An 18,133-nucleotide genomic window follows, 5' to 3' on the forward strand; every position below is an offset into this window, starting at 1 on the left:
AATTAATGGGGTGGGACGAGCAAGCGCACTCCCCCTCCTGAACCATACCAGGCCGCATGCCCTCAACATGGGGGGTGGGCGCTTTGAGGCAGGGGGGTGCCCTGCAGCCCCCCCACCCCAAAGCACCTTGTCCCCATGTTGATGAGGACAAGGGCCTGTTCCCGACAACTCTGGCAGTTGGTTGTCGGGGTCTGCGGGGCGGAGGGCTTATCGAAATCCGGGAGCCCCCTTTAATAAGGGGGCCCCCAGATCCCAGCCCCCCCCCCATACTCACTCACATAGGGTGGGGGGGCGGGATCTGGGGGCCCCCTTATTAAAGTGGTTATTAAAGATTCTGATAAGCCCTCTGCCCGCAGACCCCGACAACCAACGGTCAGGGTTGTCGGGAAGAGGCCCTTGTCCTCATCAACATGGGGATAAGGTGCTTTGGGGTGGGGGGGCCACAGGGTGCCCCCCTGCCTCAAAGCGCCCACCCCCCATGTTGAGGGCATGCAGCCTGGTACGGTTCGGGAGGGGTGGCGCTTGTCGTCCCCACCCCCTTTCCTGACTGGCCAAGCTGCATGCTCAGATAAGGGTCAGGTACGGATCTTGGGGGGACCCCCACGCCGTTTTTTCAGCGTAGGGGGTTCCCCTTAAAATCCATACCAGACCTAAGGACCTGGCATGCTCCTGGAGGGGAACCCATGCCGGTTTTTAATTTAAAATTTAGCGTGGATTCCCCCCTCATGATTCATACCAAACACCTGTCAGCAATGCTTGTCGCTCATCGCGAAAGGAAAAAACAAATTTTTCCTTTCCCGAGCGAGCTGGCTCCCGCGACGGGGCTCACACTCACAGGTGTCAAATCTCGCCGATAACAGTGGCCAGATTTACACAATATCGCGTTCACCTACTGTACAAACACGCATGCTCAGAACCAATGCAAAAGATCAGACAACAATACAGAAGTTGACCAAAGGGTGGCGGTAAAGAGCTGAAAAACCACGTGATTTGGTGAAAGTTGGCTGAAAAAGTCCTGCCGTGTGTATGCTTAATTCGTTTACGGCCGACGCCCTTTTGTACAAAAATCCACGGGAAAGTTTGTACAAAGTCCTATCGTGTGTATGGGCCTTAAGACTGGGATGCCGTTAAAGTTCATGTGCGTGTAAAGGCAGGCACCCAATACTTTTGGTAATATAGTGTATGTGTTATGTAGGAAGCAAGAGCCTAAGTGGCCTCAAATAGGGTCAATATTACTGTTTTTTAGTATCATTGCCATATAATTTAGTGTCACCCTGTGTATCCAGTAATGTTACAGTAAAGCCAAAAAGAACATAAGGAAGCACAAATAAACTTGATAAAAATATGGATTAAATTATACACTTCCAGTTTTCAGATGTTTCCAGGAATAATCGTGCATATTTTTACTATTACCATACGTTTGCTAATTACAATTAAAACAAAATGGTTATTTTTTCATACTGGTCTCATCCATAACACAGTAAAGTACGCATTTTCAGTGAGAAAAGCATCATCTTGCAACAGTTAGCAAACACATGTACTGTAAAGTCACTCAATATAGCTCGGCATAGCTTTATAACAGGAATATAGACAAGGTCATTCATTAAAGCCAAACTAGAATGGGGTTGCATCCGCATTGCAAGGGTTAATAGCTTGTTTTTTCTAGGGGAGAAGAAAACAGTTATACTTACCTGATCCTCTGCTCCCCTGGCACATGGAGCTCCCTGCACTCCGGCGATGAACCCTGCTTTGGTCTTGATGGTGTCAGGACCCTAGACTGCTGAAGCATGGAAGATGAGAAGCTGCAAGGAGCAGTAAATCTTAGTTTGTTCCTTGAAACCTAAAAAAATGAATAACCTGCAAGGGATAGTTTTTTAGTTGACCAGAATTGGGATTTAAAGTAAATGTTAGACTGAAAGAAGCAGTTGGCACTTTATATGAAACATGCAACTGGAAAAGATTTATACCAGCATCTTCTCCTGATAAGCGGAGATTTCCATGAAACGCATTGAACCATTCCGATGCTGTTATCATGTTTACTATCTGGGATCATTCTATAAGTTCTACTATGTTTTACTGTTTTATGCTGTAACAATCATGATTTTTTTTATATACCTACCATGTGATATATAGATTAATGTGCCTGACGTTTTACAATGTTACTACCATTTATTACTATGCTATTATGCTATAATGTATTATGTATTATTTATGAAATAAATGTTATTCCTATGTACAGTATCTCACAAATGTGGGTACACCCCTTACATTTTTGTAAATATTTTATTCTATCTTTTCAATGGACAACACTGAAGAAATGAAACTTTGCTACAATGTAAAGTAGTGAATGTACAGCTTGTATAACAGTGTAATTTTGCTGTCCCCTCAAAATAACTCAAAACACAGCCAGTAATGTCTAAACCGCTGGCAACAAAAGTAAGTACACCGCTAAGTGAAAATGTCCAAATTGGGCCCAATTAGTCATTTTCCCTCCCTGGTGTCATGTGACTCGTTAGTGTTACAAGGTCTCAGGTGTGAATAGGGAACAGGTGTGTTAAATTTGGTGTTATCGCTCTCGCTGGTTACTGGAAGTTCAGTATGGCACCTCATGGCAAAGAACTCTCTGAGGATCTGAAAAAAATAAATGTTGCTCTACATAAAGATGGTCTAGGCTATAAGAAGTTTGCCAAAACCCTGAAACTGAGCTGCAGCACAGTGGCCAAGACCATACAGCGGTTTAACAGGACAGGTTCCACTCAGAACAGGCCTCGCCATGGTCCACCAAAGAAGTTGAGTGCACGTGCTCAGCGTCATATCGAGAGTTTGTCTTTGGGAAATAGACATATGAGTGCTGCCAGCATTGCTACAAAGGTTGAAGGGGTGGGGGGTCAATCTGTCAGTGCTCAGACCATACGACGCACATTGCATCAAATTGGGCTGCATGGCTGTCTACCCAGAAAGAAGCCTCTTCTAAAGATGATGCACAAGAAAGCCCACAAACAGTTTGCTGAAGACAAGCAGAATAAAGACATGGACTACTGGAACCATGTCCTGTGGTCTCATGAGACCAAGATAAACTTATTTGGTTCAGATGGTGTCAAGCGTGTGTGGCGGCAACCAGATGAGTACAAAGACAAGTGTGTCTTGCCTACAGTCAAGTATGGTGGTGGGACTGTCATGGTCTGGGGCTGCATGAGTGCTGCCAGCACTGGGGAGCTACAGTTCATTGAGGGAACCATGAATGCCAACATGTACTGTGACATACTGAAGCAGAGCATGATCCCCTCCCTTCAGAGACTGGGCCGCAGGGCAGTATTCCAACATGATAACAACCCCAAACACACCTCCAAGACGACCACTGCCTTGCTAAAGAAGCTGAGGGTAAAGGTGATGGACTTGCCAAGCATGTCTCCAGACCTAAACCTATTGAGCATCTGTGGGGCATCCTCAAACGGAAGGTGGAGGAGCGCAAGGTTTGAAACATCCACCAGCTCCATGATGTCATCATGGAGGAGTGGAAGAAGACTCCAGTGGCAAGCTGTGAAGCTCTAGTGAACTCCATGCCCAAAAGGGTTAAGGCAGTGCTGGAAAATAATGGTGGCCACACAAAATATTGACACTTTGGTCCCAATTGGGACATTTTCACTTAGGGGTGTACTTACTATTGTTGCCAGCGGTTTAGACATTAATAGCTGTGTTTTGAGTTATTTTGAGGGGACAGCAAATTTACACTGTTATACAAGCTGTACACTCTCTACTTTACATGGTAGCAAAGTGTAATTTCTTTAGTGTTGTCACATGAAAAGATATAATAAAATATCTACAAAAATGTGAGGGGTGTAATCACTTTTGTGAGATACTGTATATATTGTCCTGTGTGCTGGATACTGAGATTCAGTGTGTACAGTTACAATATACAATAATTGGTCAGTCGCCCATTGCCCAGTATCACTTTTCCAGTTGCATGTTTCATATAAAGTCCCAACTTTCAGTCTAACTGCTAAACAGGGATGGAGGCATTGGACCTATAATCCTTTGCCTCATATAAAGTCCCAAACTCCTTATTCCCCCCATTCCTTTCTATTCCAAATTAAAGTAAATGTTTGCATTTTCTATAAAATCCCTGTTTGGCTTCCCTCGTTTCCATCCTTATACCCCCACACAGACCTCTGATGAAGTGTGGACCCCCTACCTACTGCCCAGTGGTAGACTCACCAATATGGTATGGAAGAACAATGGGGATGTACACTAACATAACCCTGGGTAGATAAACAAAAAATGAAATAAGATTACATTGTGCCATCTGTGTTGTCTTAGATCTGGCAACACAGGGAAGACATATGGAGATCACTTCCTGGAAGCCTCCACACAGCCATACATTGATACGTGCAGGGAGCACACAATGATGGCACCTCGAGAGACACTTCTTACTCCAAAATAAATAGGAATAGGTCTGGCAGACTGAAACAGATTGAGTTGTGGGTATAAAACTTAACAAGACTTTATTAAAATAATCATATGGTACAGTTCATGGTTCGGCTCACTTGCATTTCTTAGGGAAGTGACCAAAAGTGCAGCATAGTTTTATCAGTTGTGTGAAAGCGCTGGAACGATGTGGGTAGGGGACTTGCCAACCGCCCTATAACAGTTTTACTGCTACAGGGCGGCCCCGCAGGATCACGTATATATACAGTGCCTTGAAAAAGTATTCATACCCCCAAAATTTTCCACATTTTGTCATGTTACAAGCAAAAGCGTAAATGTATTTTATTGGGATTTTATGTGATAGACCAACACAAAGTGGCACATAATTGTGAAGTGGAAGGACAATGATAAATGGTTTTCAATTTTTTTTTTTACAAATAAATACTTGAAAAATGTAACGTGCATTTGTATTTAGCCCCTTTTACTCTGATACCCCTAACTAAAATCTAGTGGAACCAATTGCCTTCAGAAGTTACCTAGTTAGTAAACAGAGTCCACCTGTGTGTAATTTCAACTTAGTATAAATACAGCTGTTCCGTGAAGCCCTCAGAGCTTTATTAGAGAACCATAGTGAACAAACAGCACCATGAAGTCCAAGGAACACACCAGACAGGTAAAGGATAAAGTTGCGGAGAAGTTTAAACACATAGGTTGGACTTGATAGACTTGTGTTTTTTTTCAACCTCACCTACTATGTAACTATGTAAAGCTGGGTTAGGTTATAAAAAAAATATCCCAAGCTTTGAACATCTCACGGAGCACTGTTCAATCCATAATCTGAAAATGGAAAGAGTATGGCACAACTGCAAACCTAAAAATAACCAACAAACTGTCACGCTCAATATTAACAAAGTACTAAATACTGTATGAAACAAATGTTCAATCAGAATGCAACAATAAAGTGCAAATGCTTATATACAATATGGATAATTTTGCTAAAAAAAATGTGTATGTAATGGTGCAATCATAAATCAATCAAGAATGACATAACATGATATCAATAAAGTGCCCTAGTGCTCAAACATAACTGTGTCATGTAAATATATCATGCACAATAGTGAAAGTCCATGAAGATTGAATGTGATAAGTTCCCCTATGGGGTCCGTGCAGGTAAAAATCCTTGTGAAAAAAGTGCTCCAAAATTTAAATAGGGTGATGACACTCTTGTGCTCCCCTTATGTGGTTGCGCTTACCTTAGAGCGTGTGACCGCACAGTTAAGTTTGGTCTGCACACGCTTATGAGACACACCTGGGCTCTTATGGGAACATCAGCTGAAATCCCGGGTCCTTTAAATAGATGTCCTCATGGTAATGGAAACATAAAAAATAAACTGGATAGTGTGATATCGCTCAAAATCCTTTTTTAAAAAAAAAAAACAGCCCCACAGTGGGGTACTCACATGTATCAGTTGCTTAAGTGCACCAATCTCCAAAAAACAGGTCTGTGTATGCCCATGGGTTGCCGCTCCGCTTCCTGGTCTCCGCAGGCAGCGTGGAAGCCACTGCTGCCAACAACACTATCCTATCCCCTCCCCAACACATGCCGACACAGGGAATCATGTGTCTTCCTCAGGGGGAAGACACAGCATCCCCCTGAGGAAGGCACTGTACGTGATATGGCACTTCCGGGTAGTGGGCGCAAGACCGTGCCGCCACCGGCTCTCTCTGCTGTTATCCTACACAGCAGAAGCTGGTCAGCGGTTCCCGTGGACTCAATGTCCGTCGGCACTCTGTGATCGTTTGGTACACAGGCAGAACGGTAGCCTGTGTATATGTAAACAAGGCATATTGCCATTCTGTCAGTAGGGAAGGCATGGATCCTGTGTTCCTGCAAAGCAGGGACATGGATCCATGCCTTTCCCTAGGAAAAGCACCTCCCACTGTCCCACACTACACTAAAACACTGCCTAGGTACACAGTTAACCCTTTGATCTCCACTGATGTTAAAACCTTCCCTGCCAGTGTCATTAGTACAGTAACAGTGCATATTTTTAGCACTGATCACTGTATTAGTGTCACTGGTTCCCAAAAAAGTGTCAAAAGTGTCAGATAGTGTCTGGTTTGTCTACCGCAATATCGCAGTCCTGCTATAAGTCGCTGATTCCCGCCATTACTGGTAAAAAAATAAATTTAAAAAATTCCATAAATACACTATATTGCCAAAAGTATTGAGGCATCTGCCTTTACATGCACATGAACTTTAATGGCATCCCAGTCTTAGTTTGTAGAGTTTAATATTGAGTTGGTCCACGCTTTGCAGTTGTAACAGCTTCAACTCTTCTGGGAAGGCTGTCCACAAGGTTTAGGATTGTGTCTATGGGAATGAAAGATTAGAAAAACGGGCTGGTCCTGCAGGATGAAATAGGTCGTTATAGTTGCTTTTTACGTTCCCTTGATAGGAATTTAACTCAAGTAGTAGAAGCCCCACTGCAAGGGTAATTTTGTTTTACTTTTCCCGGAGGGTTCAGCTTTAAATTACATTTAAAGACAATTTGTTTTGTTTTAAACAAAGTTACTAATAGGGATGAGCCTGATGTTAGAGTCAAACATAAGTTCGACTCAAACATCGGGTGTTCGCCAAATTTAGAACATCATGGGGCGTTTGTGGCAAATTCAACCTGCATGCTTTGGCCAATCACAGCGCGCTCTGCTGAGAGAGCCATAATTGGCCAAAGGCAATCATGGCTCAGGGGGCTAAGTCCACGCCCCACACTATATAAGGCTGCTGCTTACACGGCGGCCGTATAGTGTAATCAATGAAGAGAGATTAGGCAGCTTAGTTAGTGGTGTGCAGGCAGTGTTTTTGATATATATGTATATACAGTCTAATATATATATATATATATATATATATATATATACTTTGCATTTAGCGTAGTTTAGACATTCGGTGTAGAATCTATATTCGGTCAGTACAGGCAGTGTATTTGATATATATATATCTATCTATATATATATAGATAGATATATATCTATATATATATAGATAGATATATATATATATATATATATATATATATATATATATCTATCTATATATATATATATATATATATATATATATATATACACAGCCTAGTATATACTCTGCATTTAGTGTAGATTAGATATTCAGTGTAGAATCATCTATATTCAGGCAGTGTAGTATATATAATATAGTGTATTGAAGTGGTTAAGGGGAACCCTGCACCGAAATTTTTTTAAAAATGGTGTAAGGGTACCCCCAAAATCCATACCAGGCCCTTCAGGTCTGGTATGGCTTTTAAAGGGAACCCCGCACCAAAATGTTAAAAAAAATGGCGTGGGGGTCCCCCCAAAAATCCATACCAGGCCCTTCAGGTCTGGTATGATTTTAGGGGGAACCCCGTGCTAAAATAAAAAAAATGGCATGGGTCCCCCCCAAAATCCATACCAGACCCTTATCCAAGCACGCAACCTTGCAGGCCACAGGAAAAGGGGAGGCGAAAGAACACTTCCTCCTCCTGAACCGTACCAGGCCACATGCCCTCAACATGGGGAGGGTGCTTTGGGGTCTGACCCCAAAGCACCTTGTCACCATGTTGATGGGACAAGGGTGAGGGCTTATTGGAATCTGGAAGTCCCCTTTAACAGGGGGGCCCCCAGATCCCAGCCCCCCCTATGTGAATGGGTATGGGGTACATTGTACCCCATACCCTTTTACCAAAAAGAAGTGTCAAAAAAGTAAAAATGACAGGAGACACTTTTTGACAATTCCTTTATTAAAAAAAATATATTATTTTTTATAATAATAATTTCTATTATTATTATTTATTATTATTATTTATTATTATTATTTTTAATAAAGAAATTGTCCAAAACTGTCTCCTTTCTTTTTTGTCATTTTTTTAACACTTTTTTTGGTGAATGGGTACCTCATACCCATTCACAGAGGGGGGGGAGGCTGGGATCTGGGGGCCCCCTTGTTAAAGGGGGCTTCCAGATTCCTGATAAGCCTCCCACCCGCAGACCCTCACAACCACTGGGCAAGTAATGATTAAGTGCACTTGGAGTGTGTGAAATGCATTTACCAGCTTTCTGTCTTTTGTCAAAACTTGGGATGTTCTGAACAAAAAAGAATTTTGATCCAGTACGGAGTGCGGCCATTTCTTCTATTAATGACTGCATGCGGAGGCGAGCCAAGGCGGGCACATGTCTAGATCATCAGGCATCTAATCTCACCTGGAGCAGCGAGTTTTTCTTGTTGGACAACCACTGGGCAAGGGTTGTGGGGATGAGGCCCTTGTCCCCATCAACATGGGGACAAGGTGCTTTGGGGGGGACCCAAAGAACCTTGAGGGCATGTGGCCTGGTATGGTTAAGGGGGGGGCACTCTCTCATCCCTCCTTTTCCTGCGGCCTGCCAGGTTGCGTGCTGGGATAAGGGTCTGGTATGGATTTTGGGGGGGACCCCCATGCCACTTTTTTTAAAATTTTGGCGCTGCCTTTCCCTTAATATATATACCAGACCAGAAGGGCCTGGTAATGGACGGGGGGGGGACCCACACCATTGTTTTCAATGATTTTTTATGTATATTGCATGGATTCGACAATACATTACAGCCGCAAGCAATTTTAAATGAAATTTTTTACTTTAGAAATGTAATTTTGCTGCGGGACTGTTATGAACATGGGAAAAATGCGCTACTTTACAGGCAGACAAAGGGGACCCCCCAGGCATGATATTTAAAGGAATATTTCATTTTTATTGTTTCACTTTAAGCATTATTAAAATCACTGCTCCTGAAAAATGTCCATTTTTAAAACTTTTTTTGCATTGATACATGTCCCCTGGGGCAGGACCCAGGTCCCCATACAATTTTTATGGCAATAACTTGTGTTCAGCTCATCCCTAGTAACTAATAGTTAAAACCCTTGTCTTTTTTTTTTGTCTGTGCCCACGCATTTTCAACACTTCCTCGGACTTTCAAAAAATAAGAAAAAGTTTTGGCTTTGAATACACTTAAAAATTGGGGTTAAGACTGGGGGATCCTTCAATGTGACCTCATGAAAGAATCAAGAGGAAGACTAACTAAACCCTCTTACGTAGTTTGTGAAGCATCCTTTTATCATATGATGGTAATTTGGTACACTATTAAAGTGAATCATTTGGCAACAGCAGCACCAACCAACTTTCAATCTACACTTTTCTAGTGCAAGTTTCTGATGGTTGTTATTGGGAACTGAGTCAGGCGGAGTCCTCAACATGGTACTGCTAAAGATATCAGTGGAATGAATTGGTTGCATCATATTAAATGTTTATGAAATAGTTAAAGCGTAACTCCACTTTTGTTGAGAAAAAAACATTCCCCCCCTGGGATATCTATGTACATTGCAAGGAATATAACAACTTTTGAGGCAGATTCCTACCTTTTGTTATTCTGAAGAAATCCATGTGTGTTTGTCTGTGCCTCTGGGCTGAGTAGGTCTAATGGGAGTGGTTTCATAATTATCAGTCAGCTGTGGCAACTGCAGGGCACTAATGAGGAAAGCTGCTGGGCCTGCATCCCTTTAGATGTGTTCCTATTGGAAATATCTCACCAAAAATGATATTTTTGTTGCAGGGAATGCCTGAAATCTGACTTGTGTCTTATGCCGCGTACACACGATCGTTTTTCTCGTTAGAAAAAGATATGACGGCTTTTCCGATGGGATTCCGCTTAAGTTTGCCTTGCATGCACACGGTCACGCAAAAGTTCGCTTACGACCTTCAAGAACGCGGTGACATACAACACTATGACAAGCCGAGAAAATGACGTTCAATGCTTCCGAGCATGCGTCGAATTGTTTCCGAGCATGCGTAGGGATTTTGCGCGTCGGAATTGCCACAGACAATCGCATTTTTGGATAGGAACTTTTCCTGACCGAAAAATTGTGCTCAATCTTTTGCTGGCTGGAATTCCGCCAGCAAAAGACTGATGGAGCATACACATGGTCGCATTTTCCAAGGAAAAGCTCTCATCGGTCTTTTGCGGGCCGAAATTCCGACCGTGTGTACGCGGCATTAGGCAGACTTCTGGGAAAAGTGGTGAGCCAATCACACAAGCAAGAAATTATGTTTCTGGGGAGTCGTCAGTGCACATTCTGTGTACAGAACAACTCCATGTAGCCATATTGCTTTGCATTTAAAGAAAATTACATTGGCTGTAGATTGAAAAGGAAAGCTAATCTTTATTAACATTCGATTACAATATGACTTGTATCACAATTGTATATGTTATATTATATTTTCTTTATTTGCAATTTTTTTCCCTCACGGATTTGGAGTTACCCTTTAATAATATAATAAAACTAACAGTAAAAGGTATAACTTATGAATATATACTTTTATTCAAAGACCAATCCACATTTGACCCATATAATTTACCATCAGTACAGACAATGCCCAAAAAAACAAAATCAGCTGTAGCACCTAAAATTATGTTTTTTTTTTCTTTCATCACTTTTTGTACATTTACCATATATAAGAAATATTTACATCTTACACATTATATTTATTCCAAATCAAAGGATAATATTTATTGTAACCTAAGAGCGAAAGCGTATTTGTTCCCCTTCTGCAACACAGTTTGCTGCCTAGTAACGACACTTGATTGACAGTTACATGCTCATTACAAGTGTGAGAGGGTGGACATTGTTACAGATGGGAAATAGGGAAAAACGAGGATAATTTCAGCTGTCAGATTGCTGTATAGGGATAATAAAGTACGACTGGCACCATCAGTACAGATAAAATAAATAGCACAGAAAAAAGCACCCTATAGGACTGACTTCATATTAAATACATGCAATCATTTCATCCAATAATAAAACACAAGTGATAACTGTGAATTCCGCAGTGTTAAGTAGCTTCTTTTAACTATAAGACGTATACAGTAAAACAGTATAAATGATTTTAGTTTAGTGCATGCAGATCATGTAGGAGATGATTTATAACTGGTCGCTATGGTTATCTAAACTCATTTTTATGTTTTTTTTTTTTACTCATCATTTTGTACTGCTTTATTGAATCAAATTTTATGATTAAAAGGTTGGCGAGATTCAATTCACAGAGACAGTTTGCGGTTACTATAACAAGCTGGACAACTATCAGAACCTAAGAACCAGTGGCAACAGGTATCCCATCATCCACAATTCCTGAGCAAGGTCACCATGGATGGTTCTGCAGGTGGTCCTGCTGTGTAAAGCTTAATGAACTGTTACAGTGGATGCTGTACTGTGAGGATATTGGCTGTAATGCTTGCTAGTACTACCCAGCCAGTGAAAATACATGATCATCTTATACAGGTGTCTGCTATCATTTCCCTACCTTTAGCAGGTCTGGGCTTGCAGCTCTCTCGCTCTCGGAGCACAAAGGCTGGTGAAAATGCTAGTGAGATGCTAAGATGCTGATCCGTTACTCTGCTTAGCACTGGTTCCTTTCAATCAGCTTCAGCAGCCTGTGTTGAGTCGAGTGTCTCATTCCTTATCTTACTGCAGGGGGAGAATGTGCATGAGCAAGGGAGACAGGGAGGGAGCGATGTAGTCAACTGGAGGAGAGCTGCAAGACAAGAAAAAGAAATAATATCAGCTGAGACAAATGTAACGCTAAAGCAAAGCATAAAAACAAAAGGGATGAATAAAAGGACAGTGCTCAAATGGAGAATACACATTCAAATACCTCTACCAGAGAGCATGATCACAAAGAATGGTCAGAAGTAAAAGCCTAAACCTCGATTTCAGTAGTGTGCACAAAGCACCTATAGCGACTTGCACCAAATGTACTGCCAAAGTGTCTGGTCAAGACGTATATTGTATATAATATACTCTTAAAGTGTTAGTTTGCCTTTTGAGAAAAAATTCAAAGGTGAACTAACACCTACACCATGGGTGCTCAACCTGTTGCCCTCCAGCTGTTGCAGAACTACAAGTCCCATGACGCATTGCAAGACTGACAGCTACAAGCATGATTCTCAAGGGCCAGGGCTGCAGGTTGAGCACCCATGCCGTACACTCCCGCCACCCTCTGGTCTCTACTGTACTTACCTCTGTGATTGCTGAACTGTCAGTGATCATGCAGCTGGTGCAGTGGCCCAGGGATTTGAAATCCTTGCTGTTCTCCCTCTTCTCTGTACAGTGCTTCTGGGAAGGATCAGTGATTCCGATTGATCAGAACTGGCACAAAAGAGTGGGGATTTCAAATAATTGGACCACTGCACCAGCTGCACCAGCTGGGCACTGACAGCTCAACATCCATGCAAATAAGTACTGAGGGGACAGGGGGGTGTTTGGGGATGGTGCATGTTCATCCAAAATTTCCTTTTCTAGTTTTGGATAGAGCGGGGATACATTAGAACTTTAACATCAAGTTTTTATGGCTATCCTGCTAACAATAGCTTTACTAGACAGGATACAAAAAAATCTTCAACAGCAATGCAGACAGAAATAAAAATCATAATTATGGTACCAAAAGCAGAAAGGCTTACACAGTATGCCTCCACCAAAAAGCTAAATTGGGGCCTTTAGGTAGAATATTATAATCAAATCAAAAAACCCCCCGAATTTTCCACTTCTTAATTAAGCAGTACTGACTGGCATATTCAAGGCTTTGGATATCTTTTTATTTCCCTTTCCATCTTTGTAAAGTTTCATTACCTTGTTACGCAGGTCTTTTGACTGTTCTTTTCTGCTCCTCATGGCTTAGTATCTAGCCTGTTTAGTGCATCCACGTGAGAGCTAACAAACTCATTGACTATTTATACACAGACACTAATTGCGATTTAAAAAGCCACAAATGTGGGAAATTAACCTTTAATAGCCATTTTAACCTGTATGTGCCACCTTGTGTGTCTGTACCAAGACCAAACCTTCCAGGGTATGTAAACTTTTGATCAGGGTCATTTGGGTAATTTCTGTTATCATTATGATTTTAAAAGGATACAAAAAACCATGTGATAATAAATGGCTTCATGTGATCACTATCCTTGAATAAAAGACAGTTTTTAGGCATGATTAGTCATAATTTCACAATTTCTGCCAGGGTATGCAAGCTTTTGAGCACAACTGTGTATATATATATATATATATATATATATATATATATATATATATAAACTGTATATATATATATATATATGTATATAAAAACTGTATATATATATATATATATATATATATATATATATATATATATACAGTTTATATATATATAAACTGTATATATATATATATATATATATACACACACACTATATTATTACCAAAAGTATGGGGGCACCTGCCTTTACACGCACATGAACTTTATTGGCATCCCAGTCTAGGGTCCAATATTGAGTTGTCCCACCCTTTGCAGCTATAGCAGCTTCAACTCTTCTGGGAAGGCTGTCCACAAGGTTTAGGAGCGTGTTTATGGGAATGTTTGACCATTCTTCCAGAAGTGCATTTGTAATGTCAAGCAATGATGTTAAAGGGAAGCCTGGTCTGCACTCTAATTCATCCCAAAGGTGTTCTATTGGGTTGAGGTCAGGACTTTGTGCAGGTCAGTCAAGTTCCTCCACCCCAAACTCACTCATTCGTGTCTTTATAAACCTTGCTATATAAATAAATATATATCTATCCCCAGTGGAGTCGCTGATTGACAGGTGCCTACTTTTGGGGTGCACACTACCTTATGCTTCAAACTTGCACTATTTTTTTTTATTAAAGTATGTGTTAGTACATTCTGGTGTTACAGGCTGCCCACAAGTTAGGAAGGGCTTAAGGCTTCCAACTGCCTGGTGTTCATGGTTCTGCTCCCTTGTGGTGGGCCATAAATACAAGGGAAGGCAGCGTATCTGGGTCTCTGGGCCTTCCCCATGGGATATTACAGGAAGGAGAGGTGCATTGTGTAAAGCTGTGCTGAGCATGTGGTCTCCCTTTTTGGGGCATCCAGTCAGGGTGTTGGAAAGTTGGCTGCCGGACTTTGCTGACTACTTTATCTGGAGGCATGGACTGCACACCCTGAGATAGGATGAACTAGAGCTGTGTATGGAGGAATCTGCGAGAGACATTAATGTATTCATTAATTTTGTATCTGCAAGAAGTTTCACGTAAATGTTCCAAAAGTGCTTGGTCTGGAGTTCTTTAAAAAAAGTGATGCTTGTAAGGCGTATAAAAAAGCAGGGCTTGTAACAGGGAATGAAGAGGAATTCAGGAAAATAAGCTATCAAGGGTTAGCAAGTGGTGAAGCTGAGATTTGTAAGACTGTTTTGCTGTTGTCATGAATAACCAGAGGAGCGTTGGGTCCTATAGCTGCCAGCCGGCGGGTAATTAGTGTGACTTGGCAAGGACGACAGAGTTCTCTGGTAGTGAGGGGGTTTCTTAGCTTAACCCCCTCCCTAGCGATTGGTACCCCATACACGGGACTGATATCGCAGCATGGAGCCTCTATTTATCTAGCCCGTATGTCACAGGGAACAGGAAGAGTGGGGATCCTTGGAGATACAGAAGCTAAAAAACATATAGAGAGTTTATGCTTAATACAGTGAGAAGTCTGATGTGTGTCACTGGGAGTGAGCTCACATGGAAGCTGGGCTGGAGGAACAGGATACAGGCTGCTGCACTGTGTGGAGGAAGTTTAGCACAGTTAAGCAGGTGTGAAGTCCCTGTGAAGTGAGTTGTGCACAAAGAATTAATTATACCAAGAGTTATGTTCTCTTCTACATTTTGCCTTAATGCAAAGATGGTTTGCCTTAATGCAGATTTCTCGTGGCCGCAGTTTCCGCCTGCTCAATACAATCATAAGCATGCACTGTTCACAGTGTCCCCAATCAGGCCAAATGCTGGTGATTAGGCTGTTAAACTCTCATTGCAGTGCTCACTCCCAAAATGAGAATATTTGTAAGCTTTGAGGGAATCCTCCCAAGGGTCCTGGGCAAATTCTCCTGGCAGGAGCAAAGTACAGCAAAAGAAAGCAAGCTTAGCACAAGTAAAGATGACCTCTCACCACTGATGCTGTGTAGCTATCCTTCAGCCAGTAGACTTTTCCCTGATGTTGCTCCCATAGGTTGGATGGAGTTGGCTGGGCCCGCCATGCACACTCACTGCAGCCTGTCAAAAAGCCTGCCAAGCACTTTCTCTACTCCTTTCTCTGCAGTGCAACCTCTCCTGAAATGGCAGACCCCTGACTGTAGCATGCTCTTGAGCTCAGGTCTCAGGGTTCTCTTTCTTTTTACCAGACTGTGCATCCCTCTTACTCTGTTCATGTTCGTTGCTCTTGTCCAGCCATGGCTGTGGCCAATCAGGATATCTATCTCTTCTCTCCCTGCTGCACTGTTTTTTTTTTTTATTTACAAGCCAAAATTCTGTATGCTCCCTTGTGAAAGATAACAGGAAAAAAAACAGTATTGTCTACAAATCACTGCTAGAGACAATAAGGACAGTTTGGCTGGCATAATCCACAATCTTGGGCTTTTTCTGCATAACTGAAAATCCCTAAATTTATAACAGCACCCTAGAATGTCCTTATAATACTAGGATTATCTGGATGAAATGTTTCCTCTTAATAAGTTCCACCACTGTCATTTAACAGTCAAGTGCCAGAGCATTTACTGGACCTTGAGCAACTGGAAAATGACAGATACAGAAGTAAGGGCCTGTTCACACCACAACACAGTGCGGGAAACCCACGTTCTGTGCACGTTTCCCGCACTGTGTCCAAAATGCACTGCAGTTGTGATCTGCAGCCGGTGACAATGTTAAATTATCGGCACCCCACATATGTATACAGGATACCTGATTGGTCCCTAGGGCTGTCCCTCCCTCTCTTAATCTGGTTTTCTGCTGTACAAGGAATCACAAGAGGCTGAAACCAGATTATGCTTGGATATTTCCCTAGTTGCATTTAAATACAAAACGTCATTAATTGATAGATGTATCTATCCACTAGAGATAAGAGGGCAAATAAATATACAATTCCAGCTCCAAAGTAGCACTGTGACACATAAACCTTAATCACAAAACTGTTCGTATAAAGTCCCTACACTGTGCAATAGTGTTGTGAATTATCCTCCAAGAATTTTCAAAAACCACTGCTTGTGCTTATGAGACACCTCCCCCTCCAGAGAGAAACTCACCCAAACATATTGCCATTTACTCTCATGACTTATATATAATGGTCAAACAGGACCTTGGGAAAAATCAACTCTGACTCAAGTGTGAACCACTTGTCCGCCTTCCCATGCACACAGCGCTAGGCTGGGAGGCAGAGTAGACAGAGGCAGGCTGCAGCGCATGTGCGGAATAGCGGATCCTGAGGCTCCTCATTCCACAGCTGCCTAATGAATGTATGACCTGCTCCTCGGCCACCTCTTTTACCTGGAGTCTCTCAGGTGTCCTTGTCTGCTTCTGGCATGAATGTCTGGCACTTCTACTGAAATCGGTTTCATATGTGCCTATTGGCAATAAGGCTCATACATTCACACCACAGTCATGGGCTTCTGGTGGGCAGGAGTAACAGCATCTGTTCTGAAAAGGCATCCCAAATATTCTTCCTGTTTGCTTTGTGACAAGTGTAGGTGATCGTCTGATATGACAGGATTGAGTCAAAGGGGATTTGTCTTAAGGTCTTGTTTGACCATTATATACTGTACAGGCCTTTATTGCCAGTTATGAGATTGAATGGCATTATGGTCTGATGAGTTTCTCTCCAATGGGGGAGGTGTCTCATGAGCACAAGCAATGTTTTTTGTTTGCCTTTATCCACTTCAGCAGAAGAAGAATTTGCCCCTTTCCTGACCGGGCCATTTTTTGCAATACTGCACTGTGTCGCTTTAACTGACAGTTGCACATTCGTGCAATGCTGTACCCAATAAAATTTATATCCTTTTTTCCCACAAATAGAACTTTCTTTTTGTGGTATTTGATCACCTCTGTGATTTAAATTTTTTGCGCTATAAACAAAAAAAGAGCAACAATTTTGAAAAAAACACATTTTTTACTTTTTGCTATAATAAATATCCCAAATTTAACAAAAAAAAAATATTATTTCCTCAGTTTAGGCCGATATGTATTCTTCTACATATTTTTGGTAAAAAAAAAAATCGCAATAAGCGTATATTGATTGGTTTGCGCAAAAGTTATAGTGCCTACAAAATAAGTTATTGATTTATGGCATTTTTGTTATTATTATTTTTTTACTAGTAATGGCGACGATCTGCGATTTTTATCAGGACTGCGACATTGCAGCGGACAGATCGAGTAGATCAGACACTTTTGACACTTTTTTTAAACCATTGACATTTATACAACGATCAGTGCTATAAATAGCCACTGATTACTGTATTAATGTCACTGGCAAGGAAGGGGTTAACACTAGGGGGCGATCAAGGGGTTAAATGTGTTCCCTCGCTGTGTGCTCTAACTGTGGGGGGATGGGACTGAGGGGGGGGGACCAATCGGTGTTCCTATATACTAGGAAGTAGAACACACGATCTGTCTCCTCTCCCCTGACAGAACGTGGATGTGTGTGTTTACACACACACATCCATGTTTCTGCTCTGTCAGGAGAGATCTTGGGTGCCTGGCGGACGATGCGGCCCGCGGGCATGTGCATCGGCTCCTCAGTGATCCCGATACTGACGGGAAGCGGAGGATGTCATATGACGCCTGCCAAG

At 41.9% G+C, this 18,133-nt stretch overlaps 1 protein-coding gene across 1 annotated transcript in view; it reads right to left on the bottom strand.

Moving 5' to 3' along the window:
- The window catches only part of RASGEF1A (RasGEF domain family member 1A), a 651,322-nt gene extending 639,322 nt beyond the window's left edge, over positions 1–12,000 (bottom strand). Inside the window, exon 1 of the mRNA XM_073596848.1 lies at positions 11,812–12,000. The gene's annotated coding sequence lies outside the window, so the exon portion shown is untranslated. The remainder of the gene's footprint in view (positions 1–11,811) is intronic.
- Positions 12,001–18,133: the final 6,133 nt, after the last annotated feature.

The sequence above is a fragment of the Aquarana catesbeiana genome, linkage group LG08 (genome assembly GCF_042186555.1).
Source record: "Aquarana catesbeiana isolate 2022-GZ linkage group LG08, ASM4218655v1, whole genome shotgun sequence".
NCBI lineage: Eukaryota > Metazoa > Chordata > Amphibia > Anura > Ranidae > Aquarana > Aquarana catesbeiana.